The 16,884-nt window shown below is 33.4% G+C and overlaps 1 protein-coding gene across 1 annotated transcript in view; it reads left to right on the top strand.

Annotated features, from left to right (window-relative positions):
* LOC136029666 (glutamate receptor 1-like) overlaps positions 1-16,884 on the top strand; it is a 155,664-nt gene that overhangs the window by 43,701 nt on the left and 95,079 nt on the right. The window lies entirely within an intron of this gene.

Here is a 16,884-nt window from a genome sequence, read left to right on the forward strand (position 1 = left end):
ATTCACCAAAAGCAGGCGTAGAAAGAAGCATTCATGTTGATTGGGGTGAACGGTGTAGAGTCTTCCTATCGTGGTATCTTTGAAGATGGTAGGTTGGCCGTCGACTGACTTACCCTGTTTTCGACGTTCAAATACTTTATTTTTTAGTATTCCACGTGTAATACGAAGGCACTTCAGTATACAGCAGTTTTTTTCGCAAAAGAATCATTTTTGCAAAGCGAAAAAAAAAGCTGTTAATGTTGTATCCGGTGGATTCAGGACTCTTTGTTGCACGTTGGTTTCCGTGAAATAAACACGTTGACCATTCTGTAAATGTACCGCTAAGTGAACAACAGCTGGACTACGTTCATGTATCGGAAATGAAAGAATTCGCCAAACAGCTTCATTACTGCTTATGTATCTTCCAGCCTGATATTCTACGATTTCATCGAAATCTTTGATTTCGGACTGCAAGCCAAAAACTGCCATGTCACTGCCTTTGTTGACGTATTTACATATGTATTTGATTGCCTTTACGGAGTTACAGTATTCAACGTTTATGTGTGCATTAAATGTTTTTGATAATAAAGGGGAATATGGAACAACCCACTGGTTATCTACTTCGATGGTGGTACCGTTACGCTTCTTTATTATTGCTGTTTTACCGCCATCTTCAGTAGAACTTCTTCTATATTGTGGGTAACCATCATTGCCAGTAATTGTTTTGGGTACTAAAAGTCGAGGATATTGCTTTGTGCACCTTCCTTTGGCCATGCATGGTGAATTTTCGTTCAGTGCACCGCAAGGTCCATGTATCATATTTTTTACAATAATATCATGTAACCCCTTATCGACATTTTTATCAGGTATTTCAGCGGAAATCACATCATCAATTTTGTTTGAAGTAATTTTTTTATGTAGCCAGATTAGTATATGTGCGTGTGGCAAACCTCGTTTTTGCCATTCCACTGAGTACATCCAGCATCGCACTGACCCAAACACTTCATGTTTTACAAGGTAGTTTATCAGTGATTTCAACTTTTGCCGGAAGACACGTGCCGTAATGTCATGCCTATGAACCGCCGATTGTCCTTGAAGTAAAAGCTGCAGTATCTCGTCACAAGATTGATTACATGTAAATGTAATAAATAAATCTGGACGACCATAGAGGACGAACATACGCAATAGCATCTTGAGCATATTCATGCATATGACGGGGACTGCCAGCATATGACGAAGGTAAAATTGTTAATCTTCAAACGTTTGTGGTATTACCGTCATTTATAACTGCATCTCGCAAATGAATGTATTGTTCAGAGCGGAGCTTGGTCTGATTCAGGCGGATATATAGCAAACGTTCTGATTCAATTTTAGCATACATATCAACCATAAATTGGTGAAACAATTCACGGCATTTTAAAATATAATTTTCTTCATCCTGCCGAATCATTAGTCTATTAGGAATAATAATGCATTGCACTGCATTTCTTATTCATTTCTTTGTTAGTGGCTGGATTCATCAATTTAATATTAAAGTGATAGCCGTCGGCTCCATCCCAAAAAATGATAGGATATTGTAGGGCATCGTAGCATCGATGAGTTTCAGCAATTCTTAACAACTGAGCGTTTCGCTTATGTAGAATAATATCTCGAGGTAAAAACTGATCACCGACCATAACGATTGCCACTTCGTCGATAGTCGGAGCATTGTATCTACGCACATGTTGGCCAGGAGGCGTTTTGTCAGCGGAAATAACAATTTTATGAGTATCAGTAGGCATCAAATCGATGGCTGTTTTGAACAGACGCACTAACTTATTATTTTCGTGGAAAAGATGTTGCAATTGGGAAACGATTGTCCTTTCAACGTTGGGAGAAATTTCGCAACGTGCATTCAATTCAGAATTTCTATCACTGATGAAGTACAATTGTAAAAATTTATGATTCTCGCCTGAGAATGGTAGAAGGGACCCTGCTTTATGATAAATTTGCCCTTTTACTTTGAAAGTAGACATAAATTGATCTGGATTTTCGATTTGGGCTCCAAACGACGTCATTTGGAAACATGAGTTGTATTGTCTGATTTTTGACAAAAAACGCTTAGATTCTGACGTAGTTCCAGTAAGGAAAGTCTTCAATGGCTCTGGTGGTGCAGCCAATAGAGGAAGTTTAACTTTTCCTGAGGCGCAACACATTCCCATTGTTTCACCATTGAATTTCAAGGCCTTGCAATAGGGACAAATTTTAGACATTGTCCCGATTTGAACACATCTACTCAAGCTATAATCATCGACTGGGTTGTACCTGAATGCCAGGCGATAACTTTCAGATTGCTCTGATTCCTCGGCACGCTTTCTTTTCTTACTTTCTCTATCAGCAGCAAGCCTGTTTCCCTGCTGGTCTTTTGATTCCTCGGCACGCCTTCTTTTTTCACTTTCTCTTTTAGCAGCAAGTCTGCTTCTGCGTTGCTCTAGTAGTTCCTCGGCACGCCTTCTTTTTTCACTTTCTCTTTTAGCAGCAAGTCTGCTTCTGCGTTGCTCTGGTAGTTCCTCGGCATGCTTTCTGTTCTTTCTTTCTCTATCAGCCTCAAGCCTGTTTCCCTGCTGGTCTTTTGATTCCTCGGCACGCCTTCTTTTTTCACTTTCTCTTTTAGCAGCAAGTCTGCTTCTGCGTTGCTCTAGTAGTTCCTCGGCACGCCTTCTTTTTTCACTTTCTCTTTTAGCAGCAAGTCTGCTTTCGCGTTGCTCTGGTAGTTCCTCGGCACGCTTTCTTTTCTGACTTTCTCTATCAGCAGCAAGTTTTTTGGCATAGACTCTTTGAGCATCTTCATCAGTCATTATAAACTTAAGCATTAATAGAATTCTACGCGAACATACGTCTTATATAACTTGAATGACGTCACGCTTTCAAAGCAAAAATGATGGCAACTAATTTCATGACGTCAGCCGAAACATGACGGCGAACATATGTCTTATATAACTTGAATGACGTCACCTTCAAAGCAAAAATGATGGCAACTAATTTCATGACGTCAGCCGAAACATGACGTCACCTGATCCATCCACAGATCCACACACAGACAACTTATTTATATATATATATATATATATATATATATATATATATATATATATATATATATATATATATATATATATATATATATATATATATATATATATATATATATATATATATATATATATATGAAGAGTCAATCATAGCCCTCACCCAAAGTTTCTACAACTGCCTGTTCAATTTTTGATCCCGTGGGTGGGGGAAACATCTGTAATATATCGCTCTTTACTAAGTCAACGCCGATTCGATCTTTATTATGCTAAATTCGGTTAAAAAAGCGGTACAATTTAACTAGTATGCAGATAATTATTTTGGTTGGTGTAGGGGACATTCTTTGAGCAACAGTACAAATAAAATATAAAATAAATAAAATTAAAGATACAAGAAATTATTTAATAAATAATTCTGAACTTATATTAAGTGATTGTACAAGCTTGCCCATCTCCTCTTTTCACTCTAAAAATGCTATGTTTTATAAGCTATTTGCTCGATTTTAACCTAGATCATCACAGTAACATAGGAGAAATATCTTTTCGCCTTTCAATCCATTATAAAAAAAATATCTTCCAGAAAAAAATGTTTCTCAGAGAAAAGTATACTAAAGTTATCGTAAAACCAAAGACCAGCATAAATAATGACATAGAAAATTTCAAAATTCAAATCTACAGAAAGTACTGATAATGAATAAATGAGACTCTTAAGCCAGCAGAAATTAAAATGAACAATCAAGTCAAACTCAAAGTGAATAGAAATTACTATGAACAAGGGCTACACCAACGCTACCAAAGTCTTCTAAAGGCCAGGATGTCTTCTACACTAAATAGAAATAATTTATAGTGTTTAAAATTTTTTTTTATTAGTGATAACATCTACAAAAATACTGAAAAGTGATATCTCAAGGCTAACCAAGGTTTACAAATAATTGTGGGCTACCTATCTCCCTTCGTCCCTTTCAAAAGACCTAAATAAGTAGTATCCCCTCTCTACTTTTAAAATGGCACATAGCCGCTACTCTTTTCTTCCTTAGTGGTTTAAGAGGGCAAAGAAGTTTAACAGCGTTATCAAGTTTCTTCGAAACGTGCTTGTTACGCAACAAAAATTACATGACTTGTTACATAATAGAGTTTGCTTGCTCATGGAAATGAATATAGGTTCTTGTTACGTAATAGGGTTTGTTTACTTCGTGTTTTTTTGTTTGTTACGTAATACGGAATGTTTTCTAAGAGATGGTGGTGCTTGTTACACAATAATTTTTTCTTTGATTTTTTCAAAACCCGCAAGGGCCAGGAAAAAACATCCTGAGTCCGCTAGTCAAGATCCAAATGTAGAAATTACATAATAGTTTTTTTGATTGTTTAAAAGCCTTCGAGTGCCAAGAAAAACCTTGAGCACCCGCTATGGAGGGACTTTAAAGACGCCAGACTGTTGCGAGCAATTCCACCAGTCCCCTACCAACCAGTCTCAACGGAGCCCTAGCATCCAATTCCAACGGGGCGCTAGAATCCAATTCCGTCGGGGGGGGATAGCATCCAATTTCCCTGGGACCCTAGCCTCACCTAACAATACGGGGTCCTTAGCATCAAATTCCAACGGGTGACCCCTAGAAACTAATTCAAATGTTGGGCATCCCAGTCAATTCTAACTTAGCCCAGCAACAAATCCCTTCGGAGGGACCGCTAGTCAAGTGAGGAACCACTGGTTGTATCTGAGAATGACGCATTCTTGCGTGACTTGTTTCTTCAGGGCCAGTGGGGAATATCTGCTTGTAACTGAGGAAGCCTAATAACGACCGAAACTCCAGAACTTCGATGACAATTTTAAGTTGTTGTTATGAAGATTCTAAGGATATATAAGTAGTAATGCTCCGTAAGGCCTACTGCAGTGGCTGTAGCGTAAATCTCGCGTAAACTAACCTAACTTAAAAGGTGTAAACATCAAAACTAACCTAAATGAAGTATTTTATGTTTTATAAGAATACTTTTTTTTTATTTTGTGGGAATCTTCACTAAAAACTTTGTGATAAAACGTTAAAACTAAAAGGTTTTACAGCTAAAACCTTTAAAACTAAACTTGTATGACTAAAATACTAAAACTAAGACTTTTGTTTAAAACAAAAAGTGTAAAACTAGAAAGTTAAAACATTAAAAGTAAGACTTTAAAACTAAAACCTTAAAACTAAAAAAAAAAAGTTTTTAAATTTATTATTGTTAACTAAACTTGTAAATTAAAAAGAACTTTAAGACCCAAACTTTAAAACTGACAATTTAAAACTAATAACTTCTAAAACTAAATCTAAAATTGAAAATTTAAAATTATAACTTTAAAAAAGAAAATACAAAGCAAAAAACTTGAGTGAAATCTTAAAACTAAAACTGCAAAACCAAAATCTAAAACCTAAGACTTCAAAATAAAAGTTTTTAAGGAAAATTTTAAAGCCAGAAAAAAATTAAAACACTAAAATAAAACTTTAAAGGTAAAACCTTAAATCCTAAAACTTTTAAAACTATTGCTTTAAAAACAAAACACTTAAAACTCAAACTTTAAAACTGTGACTTATATTAAAATCTAAACAATTTAAATTAAAAAAATTAAATTAAAAAGAACTTTGAAGCCTAAACTTTAAAACTCATAATTAAAAAATTAAACCAAAAACTTTTTGAAACTAGCACTTTAAAACTAAAAACTTTTAAAACTAAAACTTTAAGTGTAAAACTTTAAATTTAAAAACCTAGAAAAAACTTTTGAGGCTGAAACTACAAAATTGAAAGAAACTTCAAGATCTAAACTTTAAAACTGTAATGTTTTAACTTATAAACTTCAAAATAAAATCTTTTAAAAGTAAAACTTTTATAGCAAATGAATCAAGATGTAAACTTTAAATCTGATATTTTTAAACCAAAAACATTATTTATAAAACTTTAAAAGTAAAACTTTAAAAACAAAAACTTTAAAACTAAAAGTTTAAGCGTAAGACTTTTTAATAAAAAATTAAGAGAAAATGAAACCTAGAAAGCTGATAAATTAAAATTGAAAGTTTTTAAACTAGGCTTTAAACAGAAAACTTTAAAACAAAAAATTTTAAACTACAAATTTTAAACTAAAACTTCTAAAACCAACTGTAAAATTGAAACTTTTAAATCAAAACTTTAAAACTGGAAATTTAATGTTAAAAAGACTTATTTTAAAACTGATTGTTTAGAACTTAAAATTTTAAAACTTAAACTTAAACTAAAACTTTAAAACTTAAAACTAAACTTTAAAACGGAAACATTAAAACAACAAGAGCTAAGAGCTAATATGGCACTTGTGACGAGGTCGGAAGAGCCAAGAGCTCATATGGTAAGAGCTCTAGGGAAATTCTAAGAATCAATAGATTGCTTTAAAAGGAAAATCAGAAGCTTAATGCCAGTCAGGATTTAAAATAGGAGCTCTGAGTCACGATGTCCTTCTAAATATGAAAATTCGTAAGTTAAAAATACCTCAATTTTTCCAATTTTTCCTCTCCCTTCAGCCCCCCAGATTGTCGAATCGGGAAAAAACGACTTTATCAAGTTAATTTGTGCAGCTCTCTGACACGCCTACTGATTTTCATCGTCCTAGCACGTCCAGAAGCACCAAACCCACCAATGCACTGAACCGAACCCCCCTAACTCCCCCAAATAGAGCAGATCCAGTCCGGTTACATCGATCACTTATTTAAGACATTTATAAGCATTTTCCAAGATTTACGGTTTCCCCCTCTAACTCCACCCAATGTCAACAGATCTAGTCGGGATTTTAAATAACAGCTCTGAGACATGGGTTCCATCTAAATATCAAATTTTGTTAAGATCCTGTCACTCGGTCTTAAGTTAAAAATCCCTCAATTTTTCAAATTTTTCCAAATTAACACTCCCCAGCTCCCGCAAAGAAAACGGATCCGTTCCAATTATTTAATCACGAATGTATAACTTGTGCTTATTTTTCCTATCAAGTTTCATCCCGATCTCTCTACTCTAAGCATTTTCCAAGATTTCCGGTTTCCAAGATTTCTGTTTCCCCTCCTCCAACCCTCTTTGTCCCCGGATCCGATTCGAATAGAAAATGGAGCATCTGAGACATAAGATTCTTCTATATATCAAGTTTCATTAAGATCCGATTACCCATTCGTAAGATCCCTCGATTTTCACGTTTTCCAAGAGTTCCGGTTTTCCCGTCCAGCTCTTCCCGATATCACCAGATCTGGTCGTAATTTAAAATGAAAGTTCTAAAGCACAATATCCTGCTAAATATCAAATTTCATTAAGATCTAAGTTACAAATTACAAGATCTTTCATTAAGTTACAAATACATCATTTAATCTATTTTTTCCGAAAAACTCCCCCCTCCCCCAACTCCACCAAAGAGAGCAGATCTGGTCCGGTTATGTCAGTCACGTATCTTGGACTTGTGCTTATTCTTCCCACCAATTTTCATCCTGATCTCTCTGCTTTAAGTGTTTTCCAAGATTTCCGGCCCCCCCCCCCCAATGACACTGGATCCGGTCGCGATTTCAAATAAGAGATCTGAGTTACGGGGTCCTTAAGTTAAAAATAACTCTTTTTTCAAATTTTTTAGAATTAACCCTTCCCCCTACTCTCCCCAATGTCACCGGATCCGGTCGGGATTTAAAAAAAAGATTTATGAGACACGATATCCTTCCAAATATCAAATTTCATTAAGATCCGATCACTCCCTCGTAAGTTAAAAATATCTCATTTTTCTAATTTTTCAGAATTAACCCTTCCCCCTAATTCCCCCAAAGAGAGCGGATCCGTTCTGGTTATGTCAATCACGTATCTAGGACTTGTACTTATTTTGTCAACCCAAGTTTCATCCCGATCCATCCACTCTAAGCGTTGTCCAAGATTTTAAGTCCCCCCCCAACTCCCTCCAATGTCACTGGATCCGGTCGGGATTTAGAAAAAGGTTTTTGAGACACGACATCATTTCATTAAGATCTGATCACTCCCTCGTAAGTTAAAAACACCTCATTTTTTCTAATTTTTCAGAATAAACCCTCCCCCCTCAACTCCCTCAATGAGAGCTGATCCATCAAGGGATTATTTCAATCATGTATCTAGGACTTTTGCTTATTTTTACCACCAAGTTTCATCCCAATCCCTCCACTCTAAGCGTTATCCAAGATTTTAGGCCACGCCAACTCCCCCCCCCCCCAATGTTACTGGATTCGGTCGGGATCTAAAAGAAGAGCTTTTAGGCACGATATCCTTCCAAACATCAAATTTCATTAAGATCCGATCACCCGTTCGTAAGTTAAAATACCTCTTTTTTCTAATTTTTCCGATTTAACCGTCTCCCCACTCCCCCCCCCAGATGATCTAATCGGGAAAAATGACATATTCTAGTTTAGTCTGGTCTGATTCCTAATACGCCTGCCAAATTTCATCGTCCTAGCTTACCTGGAAGTGCCTAAAGTATCAAACCGGGACAGACAGACAGACCGACAGACCGACCGACGAAATGTGCGATCGCTATATGTCATTTGATAGATACCAAGTACTATAAAAACTTTAAACTTTAAAAATGACAATTTAAAATTAAAATTTTTAAAATTAACTTAAAAATTAAAACTTTAAATCTGACAATTGAATAAAAAAAAAACTTCGTAAAACCACATAACTAAAACTAAAATATCAAAACTTCAAATTTAAGGTTTACAGCAAAAATTTAATGGCCAGAAAAAAGAAACTTTGAGATGTAAACTTCAAAATTAAAATCTTCAAAACTATAAACTGTAAATTAAAAAAAAACTTTGAAACTAAGTTTTTTCAGTTAAAACCTAAAAACTTGTAACTTCAAAACTTTAAAAAGCTTTGAAGCTTTACACATTTTTCAAGTGAGATACTAAATAAAGTTCAAGGGGGAGCACCTTTACACAATCCCCTACAAAAATATAATTTACGAAAGAGTTCTGACGATGCACATTTTTCAATTTTAACAGCATAATTTTTGTATTTCAAAGAACGTATTGCCATTAATTTTGTACGCGGAATTTTATATATTATAAAATAATTATATTGGGTAATATATTGGTCCAATAATATTGGATTTGTGTTCTTGAATTCAAGTAAATTTCTTATGAGTTCATCATCATGAGGCATAGAGGAAATGCCTTTGTCCTATATCAGAGACTATAATATTTTCATCCTCAGGAAAGGAATGCTTATTATTGCAATGATTTTTTTGTGCTCTGCTCTCAAACCTAAAAATGAATAGAAAAAGAATAGAAACAAAATAAAAACTGAAAACAACTGATAAAAAAACTGAAAAAAATAATAACAAGAGCTGTGACGAGGTTGGAAGAGCCAAGAGCCAAGAGCTCATATGGTATGAGCTCTAGCAAAATTCTAAGAATCAATAGATCGTTTTAAAAGGAAAATCAGAGGCTTAATGCCGGTCGGGATTTAAAATAAGAGCTCTGAGTCACGAGGTCCTTCTAAATATCAAAATTCATTAAGATCCGATCACCCACTCGCAAGTTAAAAATACCTCAATTTTTCTAATTTTTCCTCTCCCTTCAGCTCCCCAGATGTTCGAATCGGGGAAAACAACTTTATCAAGTAAATTTGTACAGCTCTCTGACACGCCTACCAATTTTCATCGTAAAAGCACGTCCAGAAGCACCAAACTCGCCAAAACACTGAACACCACCACCTAACTCCCCCAAAGAAAGTGTATCCAGTCCGGTTACATCAGTCACGTATCTACGACATTTATAAACATTTTCCAAGATTTCTTGTTTCCCCCTCCTGGTTCCCCCATGTCAACAGATCTGGCCGGGATTTAAAATAAGAGCTCTGAGACAAGAGTTCCCTCTAAATATCAAATTTTATTAAGATCAGGTCACCCATTCTTAAGTTAAAAATACCTCAATTTTTCTAATTTTTCCACATTAACAACCCCCACCTCCCCCAAAGAGAACAGATTCGTACAAATTATGTCAATCTCGTATCTATAACTTGTGCTTATTCTTCCCATCAAGTTTCATCCCGATATATCCACTCTAAGCGTTTTCCAGGATTTGTGGTTTCCAAGATTTCTGTTTTCCCCCCTCCAACCCTCTAAATCCCCAGATCCGATTCGAATTGAAAATGAAGAATCTGAGACATAAGATTCTCCTATATATATATATATATATATATATATATATATATATATATATATATATATATATGTATATATATATATATATATATATATATATATATATATATATATATATATATATCATGAAAAGAGAAATCACCAATGCAACAGCAAAAACGCACACAAAAAAAAAAGAAAAAAAAAAGAAAAAAAAGAGAGAGACAGAAGGAGAAAAGGAAGACTGTTTTCCTAAATTAGTGATTAATATAGACCAGCACTTGAATGAGGCCTTAACCCTACTCATCCATACAATCAAATAGGTCAAACAGCATAGCCATACACAATCAACCATAAAGAATAATCCATGGACAGGCAGTCATGTCGTCAGTAAGTATAAGTCGTCATTTACCAAACAATAGAAAAAGTAATAAAGACAAATAATTCAGAGGCAACAATATCCATGGCATCCCCGTGTCAGGTATCACCCCCAAAATACATGCCTATGAAAGAAAAAAAACAACAGCAAATGTAAAACAACCAAGTAACACCAAAACAAACTTATCCTGTTAATATATCCCTCTTTTTAGCAACAATAGGTAAACTAAATATAATAAATTTTACCAAATCACAAATATTAACACATTGCAAAAAACCTGAATGAGCTAAACAATTATAGAATTCATCTTTACCATGTGGCTAATTTTTAAAAAGATCCGCTAAATTAGAAACACAATTCAAAATAAATGGCGCTGCAACATCATTTCTCGAACTTCCGAAATTAGTTGAAAATTTCTTTAAGTATTTCTAGATAATTCTTTTGATATTTATTTAAAATTTTGTTATAATGAAAATTAATTTTTTTAAATTGCCAAGTTAATTTATTAGCAGAAAAACCTCTTGATATCAATTTTTGGCTTAAGATTTTACATCTAATTTTAAAATCAATATAATTACTACAAATCCTTGCATAACGAAGTAACTGTGAGAAAAACGCTGAATATGTGATATTTGAGTGTATATTACTTTCAGGGAATGGGAAACTAATCGCTTCAAAATCAAAATCATCCGTTTTATTATACATTTTAAAACTTAATTTATTATTATCACAAATATTAATATTTAAATCTAAGAAATGATCTTCATGACCAGCACCATGACTAGGTTCAAGAATAAGCTCTGATGGATATATATTTTTAGAAATATCAATGAAATCCTTACAATTTATGACCAAAATATCATCTAAATATCTTTTATTATTTGACAAAACATGTTTTAAATTATTTGGATTATTCTTATCCATCATATATTTATATTCTAGTTGAATTAAAAACAAGTCAGCTATAAATGGGCTGGCATTCCCCCCCATGGGAATTCCCACAATTTGCTTGTACAAATTACCACCAAATCTTATATAAGTATTGTATAAAACAAATTCTAATAACTCAAAAATCATATCCAAGCTGTAACATCTCAAGTTAACTGTAGTATTAAAGCAATTTGTCCATATAGCTTTTTTATTATATGTGTCTATTTTTAAGAACCTTTTACTAGATAAGAGGAAAGATTTCTTGATAACCGTTTTTAAATTATCTAACACTACATTAAGTGATAAATTAGTATACATTGTCGCAAAATCGAAAGACTCAATTCTTTTAGCTGAAACCATTGTTAAAGAATCTATCACCTGCAGTGAATTATTAACACTCGAATATGGATTAAAATTCGAAAATTTTTTAATACCAGAACAATAGGTTTTAAGTTTATTAACAATTTCCTTTAAAATTAAAGAGAGGTCAGTAGCAGCAATGCAGGTTGGACATTTAGCTGCTCCAGCAATAAACCGTGGTTTAGGGGGATTCTTATGAAATTTTACAGTCCAATATAGGAAAGGGAACTTTTTATCATTGTCATTTATTTTAATATTAAAATTTTTAAAAAGTATTTCTTCAGTCTTTTCAATTAAATTCTCATCTTCTATATTCACCTTTTCGTAAACATTAGTTGTGCATAACTCCCTTTTTAAGATATCACAATACAGCTTCTGACAAATTATGGCAAAATTATTATTAGCTTTATCCACTGGCAAAATTACAAATTCATTCTGTAGATTAGCAATTGCTTGTTTAATCTTCGCATTGTAAAATAATGATTTAGTGTTACTATTTTTTAAGTTAGAATATATTTTATTTCTTATTCTACTAATAATTAAATTCTTCCAACTTTGAAAACTCTCTTTATTTTTATTCTCTTTCTTACACCACTTATCAATAAATAAATCAAAATCATTTTCCAAGCCATCAAGAACACTCGATGGTTTCAGATGATGAGAAAGACGGAAATTAGCCCCTTTATTCATTATAATTTGAAGATCATCTTGCTTTATTATTGACAAGTCCCCTGTTATAATATGTTTGTAAGTAGGATTTACAAATGGGCCAAGTCCCTTACAATTACAAACCGGCTTCTAATTTATATCACTGTCTAATCCTTATAGTATTAAATGATAATTAAAAATAATTTGCCCAATAGTTTTTGAAAATTTATAAGTTAAAACTGGACTATCATTATAATTCAAATTACTAGGAAGGGCCTGTTTCACATGCCGCTGATTTAAAATTTCTGGTAAATTAATATCTTCAATCTGCTTACAAGTAAAATTAATAGGTAAATATAATCTGTTATCTTTATTACTTATCTTATCGAATTTTTTCTTTTTTGAAATAAATTTCGTTTTAGTTAGAATGCAAATTGTATCACATATTACTTTAAAATTATATTCAAGAGCTGTATTATTCTTAACAATCCAGAAAAGTTTGATTAAATTCCTCTTGGATAAATTATTTAGACATTTTATTACAGAAATCATACCCCTAGATTCAAGTAGCTGGCATAGATCTATAGAAAGCACAAGTTCATCTAATTCATTTTTTCTATTATTTTTCCTATGTCCTCTCGATCGTTTTCTACGTTTATTAGGACAAGTAAAAGAAGGATGGTCCATAAAACCATCAATACATTTAACAACAACATGAGACATGTCACCATATTTTGCTACACGATCATTTAGCCCAAAAGGATAAGCTGTACCAAGAGTGTGGATCCAGAAATCCTCCTGTTTACGTAGTCTATTATTCTTCTCTTCTTTATTTAAATTTTCTAATTCTAAATTTTCTAAAATTGTGACAGTTATATCTGATATGGAACATTTGCCATTATTACAATGTTGAACTAGATAGTTATTAGTTTTTCCGTTATTAACTGTTGTCTTGTGTCCAGAAAATCTTTTATATATATTATTAGTTGTTTCCCCCACATTTTGTAGGCAGCATTTATTACATTCTAATAGGTAAATTACATTGGTTGTTCTACAATTAACATTACCACGTAACTTGCATGCAAAATTTTTATTATACAATGTACTCTTAACAGAAGTCCGTGGGATAAAATGATCATGGCAAAGAAAACAACGACTCTTACACTTACTAACTTTCAAAAAATCGTTCCGAGTTCCGAGGCTAATATTTGTGTTTTGTTGCATAAAAAGTTATTGAAAATAAATCCAAAACAAACCAACATCCAAAACAAAATCCAACAATCAAAGTCCAAAAAACATGCCAAGGTCAATAGGTCAAAAGGTCAATAAATACATAAACAAAAACATGAAAGAACATGAAATTTGCATAAGTGCCATCTCACCAATAATTAACAATATCAGGTTAAAAACCTGAACCAGGGTAAAGGTCTGTCGGGGAGAAAACTAAAAACATTTCTCCACCAGCACTGGATCCAACCTGGAATAATATCATGAAAAGAGAAATCACCAATGCAACAGCACAAACACACACACAAAAAAAGAGACAGAAGGAGAAAAGGAAGACTGTTTTCCTAAATTAGTGATTAATATAGACCAGCACTTGAATGAGGCCTTAACCCTACTCATCCATACAATCACATAGGTCAAACAGCATAGCCATACACAATCTACCATAAAGAATAATTCATGGACAGGCAGTCATGTCGTCAATAAGTATAAGTCGTCATTTACCAAACCATAGAAAAAATAATAAAGACAAATAATTCAGAGGCAACAACCCAACACAAGGGTTCATCAGGAGAATACACTGGCCTATAGGGTTTCGCCACTTTAAATTCTCTACCCAGCCAAGTGTTGTGGTTACCACAGAATATCCATGGCAACCCCGTGTCAGGTATCACCCCCAAAATACATGCCTATGAAAGAAAAAAAACAACAGCAAATGTAAAACAACCAAGTAACACTAAAACAAACTTATCCTGTTAATATATCCCTCTTTTTAGCAACAATAGGTAAACTAAATATAATAAATTTTACCAAATCACAAATATTAACACATTGCAAAAACCTGATTGAACTAAACAATTATAGAATTCATCTTTACCATGTGGCTAATTTTTAAAAAAATCCGCTAAATTAGAAACACAATTCAAAATAAATGGCGCTGCAACATCATTTCTCGAACCTTCGAAATTAGTTGAAAATTTCTTTAAGTATTTCTAGATAATTCCTTTGATATTTATTTAAAAGTTCGTTATAAAACTAAATTTTTTAAATTGCCAAGTTAATTTATTAGCAGAAAAACCTCTTGATAAAAATTTTTGGCTTAAGATTTTACATCTATTTTTAAAATCAATATAATTACTACAAATCCTTGCATAACGAAGTAACTGTCAGAAAAACGCTGAATATGTGATATTTGAGTGTATATTACTTTCAGAGAATGGGAAACTAATCACTTCAAAATCAAAATCATCCGTTTTACTATACATTTTAAAACTTAATTTATTATTATCACAAATATTAATATTTAAATCTAAGAAATGATCTTCATGACCAGCGCCATGACTAATTTCAAGAATAAGCTCTGATGGATATATATTTTTAGAAATATCAATGAAATCCTTACAATTTAAGACCAAAATATCATCTAAATATCTTTTATTATTTGACAAAACCTGTTTTAAATTATTTGGATTATTCTTATCCATCATATATTTATATTCTAGTTGACTTAAAAACAAGTCAGCTATAAATGGGCTGGCATTCCCCCCCATGGGAATTCCCACAATTTGCTTGTACAAATTACCGCCAATTCTTATATAAGTATTGTATAAATATATATATATATATATATATATATATATATATATATATATATATATATATATATATATATATATATATATATATACATATATATATATATATATATATATATATATATATATATATATATATATATATATATATATATATATATATATACATATATCAAGTTTCATTGAGATCCGATCACCCACTCGTGAAACCTCGATTTCACGTTTTCCAAGAATTCCGGCTTCCCCGTCCAACTCCCTTCAATGTCAGGTGCTTGTGCTTGTTCTTTCCACCAAGTTTCATCCTGATCTCTCCGCTTTAAGCGCTTTCCAAGATTTTCACCCCCCTCCCTAATGACACTGGACCTGGTCGGGAAAAAAAAAATAAGAGATCTGAGTTTCGAGGTCCTTCTAAATATGAAATTTCATTAAGATACGATCACTCTTTTGCAAGTTAAAAATGCCCCATATTTTCTAATTTTTTAGAACTAACATCCCCCCAACTCCCCCAAAGAGAGCGAATCCATTCCGGTTATGTCAATCCCGTATCTAGGACTTGTGCTTATTTTCCCCACCAAGTTTCATCCCTATCCCTCCACTCTAAGCATTTCCCAAGATTTTAGGTTCCGGCCCCCAACTTCCTCCTTCACAGGATAAAGTTGAGATTTAATATAAGAGCTCTGAGACATAATATCCTTCCATACATCAAATTTAATTAAGACCCGATCACTTCTTCGTAAGTTAAAAATACCTCATTTTTCTAATTTTTCAGAATTAACCCCCCTCCCCACTCCCCCAAAGAGAGCGGATCCGTCGCGGTTATGTCAATCACGTATCTAGTACTTGTGCTTATTTTTCCCATCTAGTTTCATCCCGATCTCTCCACTCTAAGCGTTTTCCAAGATTTTAGGACCCCCTCAATTCCCCCCAATGTCACCGGATCCAGTCGGGATTTAAACTTTCAAATTTCATTAAGATCCGATCACTTCTTCGTAAGTTAAAAATACCTCATTTTTTCTAATTTTTCAGAATTACCCCCCCCCAACTCCCCCAAATAGAGCAGATCCGTTTCGGTTATGTCAATAGCGTATCTAGGGCTTCTGCTTATTTTTCCCACCAAGTTTCATTCCGATCCCTCCACTCTAAGCGTTTTCCAAGATTTTAGGCTCCCCTCTCAAACTCCCCCAAATGTCACCGGATCTGGTCGGGATTTATAATAAGAACTCTGAAACACGATATCCTTCCAAACATCAAATTTCATTAATATTCCGTCACCCGTTCATAAGTTAAAAATACTTCATTTTTCTATTTTTCCAAATTAACCGGCCCCCCACTCCCCCCTGAGATGGTCAAATCGGGAAAACGACTATTTCTAATTTAATTTGGTCCGGTCCCTCATACGCCTGCCAAGTTTCATCATCCTAACTGGCCTGGAAGTTCCTGAAGTAGCAAAACCAGGACAGACAGACAGCCAGACAGACCGACAGAATTTGTGATCGCTATATGTCATTTGGTTAATACCAAGTGCCATAAAAATCAGAGGTATTTTATGGTTAAGTCACTTTG

The sequence above is a fragment of the Artemia franciscana genome, chromosome 7 (assembly GCF_032884065.1).
Source record: "Artemia franciscana chromosome 7, ASM3288406v1, whole genome shotgun sequence".
In the NCBI taxonomy this organism is placed as follows: Eukaryota; Metazoa; Arthropoda; class Branchiopoda; order Anostraca; family Artemiidae; genus Artemia; species Artemia franciscana.